Below are 3,466 nucleotides of genomic sequence, written 5' to 3' on the forward strand. Positions count from 1 at the left end.
TTTTCTTTCTTCCAGCGAAGTATCTTCTCTTAGAAATGGAGTATTTAGTTAACTATCCCTCTTGGGGACCTCGGCTATAATAAAAGAGAGGCCAAGAGACCACAGATGCAGACTCACTGGCTTTGCTGGAGAGTGACAAGTAAGAACCAGGGGCAGAGTCCCAGGGACACAGGAGACCACAGCAGTCTGGGCTACTAGAATTGGGTGACAAAGCAAGCTAACTCTGTCTTCACAAAATTTACCTGTGTTAGAGAAAAAGTCAGTCTATTGGGATTGCCAAGGTAGGATTAGCTTTCCGACGTACAGAAGGCAACACCTGCTTTAGAGTGGACATAAGTAAGAGTGCTGACTGCTGTGAATACTTAGGTACTTGGCAACTCCTGACCTAAGGGACATGCAAAGCCACAACAAACCAACCAACCAAATGCCCTCGGAATAATACAACCCCATTCCTATCAGAGCTTCACTTCTCTTCTGTCATGTCAGTCTCTGAGTACATGTGGCACACAAAAGTGTCAGTTTCACTTCCCAACTCTGTTAACTGTTCCAGTGAAGACACACAAGGATAATGGTCTTTTAACGTATCTGGCAATTTAGAAGTCTTCTCTTGAAGACGTCGAGAACGTCTAACAGTTTAACATCTTTAAACTGCATCTTCTTTTTCACACTTTGCAAGTATGGAGTAGTAGACACATTATATTTAATTAAGCAACCAGCCCTAGTTTCTGTATTGGGGGTTTTAATATCACTGGTTGAATCTTTTGTTTTGTCGTCTTGCTCTTTTTCACAACCTTGAAATACCACATTCCTAGGATGCTTATTTTCTATTTCTGGTTTTTCTGACCCCAGATTAGCACTTATATCATCAATGGTGGCTTCTTGGATTTGTTCCTTGGTTGCACAAGCCTCCTCAATATTTTCTCCAAATTTAACTTTTTCTTGACTCTTCATTGTCAGAATGTCAACAATTGCATGTCACATCTCTTCAGTAGGCTGAGCTCCTGCCAGAATGGCCTTCTCATAGATTGTGAAAATATTTTCAATAGACTTGTAAGTGGTTCAATATGTGCAAGGCATATCCAATATTTAACAAGTTTTTTTGGCATCTGGAATATATATGTGTATGTGTATATATATATATATATATATATATATATATATATATATATATATATATTTTTTTTTTTTTGCGGTACGCGGGCCTCTCACTGTTGTGGCCTCTCCCGTTGTGGAGCACGGGCTCCGGATATGCAGGCTCAGCGGCCATGGCTCATGGGCCCAGCCGCTCCGTGGCATGTGGGATCTTCCCAGACTGGGGCACGAACCCATGTCCCCTGCATCGGCAGGCGGACTCTCAACCACTTCACCACCAGGGAAGCCCTAGAATATTTTTAATCAGGTCATTCAGTGTAACCAGTACTTCTTCTTTTGGACATCCCTCATTAGTCAGGTGTAGGCATTCAGAAAATGTCTTGTTTACTTTTTTAGTAAACAATCATTGTTCATCTTCTTCTGCCATGGTAGTCCAGAAGGACCCAACTAGTTTTTCATTTTGTGCTTTGGGCTCAGGCTGGGTAACCACTGAGCCCGGAGGCCTATTCATTACTCTTCCTTTGCCAGCTTTCCACTCACTCAGATGAGCCTTTCTCTCCTCTGCAGTTTCTCTGGGCTGAGTCCATCTCCTATCAATAGCTGCTTTCACCATGATATGTCTGTGGTGGTCAATGCTTTTTGACTTTTCTATCAGTTTAGTATTAGAAGAAAAAGCAGGTCTGGCTACCATTTCAGATGTCATGCTTCTTGATAGTGTCTTATTTCTTTTTATGTCCTGAGAAGAACTGGTTTTAATAATAGACGAAAGTGTATTTAACTGTAATAATTCTTTCTCTTGAGGCCCTTTCCGAACTGTAATGCTGGCAGACTGATGCCTTGTTTCATGGCATCCTGGTTATTACTGTGGTGACTGCTAATAGAAGGACGTACAAGTTGACTGCTCTGAGATGTAGTGCTCACAAATTTAGTAGCAGTCGTCATATGTGAGGCTCTATCACTTTTCACTGGTACACTGCTGGCATCTACAGGCTGAGACTTTGTGGCTTTAGAGACAGTAGCTGAAAGTTTCTTCATTGTTGCAGAACTCTCATCTTTGACTTGTAGAGGTTTTCTAAAGGAATTAATCTTAGACTGAACAATTTGGCTATGATAAGATCCAAGCACAGGTTTCTTGGGCGTTTGGGCATGTTAGCACCTTGCTTTGGTTTTTCTGTAGTCATTTGTTTCTTTACTGTTGTTTTTAAGGTGAAATGCTTGGCTTAACATATGTTGACTTTGGGGGTCATCTTTAATTGGTAACAATGGCAGAGTTTGATTATTATCCTCAAAATTAGGTGTACCAATTGCTGTAGTTAAATTGGTTAATTTATTAGAAGGTTTTAAAGGAATACAGTTTTCTTCCATTGTTATATTATTCTTGATCCCTGTAAGTCTATGACATTCTTTTTATCAACCATTTTTGCCTTAAGTTTCAGAACTTTTGTCTCTTCTTCGATCTGGCCTTCAGATGTCTTCACTCTCTGGTCTCTACCACTGGATAATATCTGATTTTCCTGTTTGTATGCAAAAAGTTTTTCTTCTTAACAGATGCTCCTTGAGTTTTTGTCTTCTTTGCTCTCTGAATGCAGACTGGGCCCTCTGACTCGGGGGAAGCTGCAGGTCCTGGGGCACGGCTGGGGTGCTCATCGCAGCTCTAGGTGGGCGGGGGGAAACGCGTCTCCAGCTCGACCGCCGCAGACTCCCTCAAGCCAGCGCGGCTGCACACTGCCCATATTGTATCTTCTAACTTGCTTTTTTTCTCCCACCATTCTGAGATTCATCCAATTTGATGTTAAGGCATGATTTATTTATATCAATACTGTATATTATTGTAGCATATGACTATACCACAAGGTATTTATCCATTCTCCAGCTGATATTTTTATGTGAAGTAAATACTACAAATGATCTCATTCTACGTCTATGTCCCATATCCTCTGACCTGATATTGAACTTGATACAAAAATTATATGATCATCTTAATAGATCCAGGGAAAGCATTTGACAAAATTCAACATCCAGTCACAATAAAAACTCTTAACAAGTTAGGCATAGAAGGGACATATCTTAACATGATAAAAGCTGTCTGTAACAAGCCCACAGTTAATGTCATACTCAGTGGTGAAAGGTTGAAAACTTTTCCCTAAGGTAGGGAAACCACTCTCACCACTCTTATTCAACATAATATTGGAAGTCCTAGCTAAAGCAATCAGGCAAGAACAAAATAAAAAATAATAGTATCAGAATTGGAAAGGAAGAAATAGAATTGTCTCTATTTGCAGATGGCATGATTTTATAGATAAAAAATCCTAAAGACTCAACGAAAAAACTGTTAGATCTAATCAATGAATTCAGTGGATTTTCAGGATACAAA

The 3,466-nt window shown here is 40.1% G+C and overlaps 1 pseudogene; it reads right to left on the bottom strand.

Annotated features, from left to right (window-relative positions):
- Nucleotides 1-463: 463 nt before the first annotated feature.
- Nucleotides 464-2,739, bottom strand: LOC132485367 (cytoskeleton-associated protein 2-like; annotated as a pseudogene).
- Between the last annotated feature and the right edge of the window lie 727 nt (nucleotides 2,740-3,466).

This window comes from Mesoplodon densirostris, chromosome 3 (assembly GCF_025265405.1).
Source record: "Mesoplodon densirostris isolate mMesDen1 chromosome 3, mMesDen1 primary haplotype, whole genome shotgun sequence".
In the NCBI taxonomy this organism is placed as follows: domain Eukaryota; kingdom Metazoa; phylum Chordata; class Mammalia; order Artiodactyla; family Ziphiidae; genus Mesoplodon; species Mesoplodon densirostris.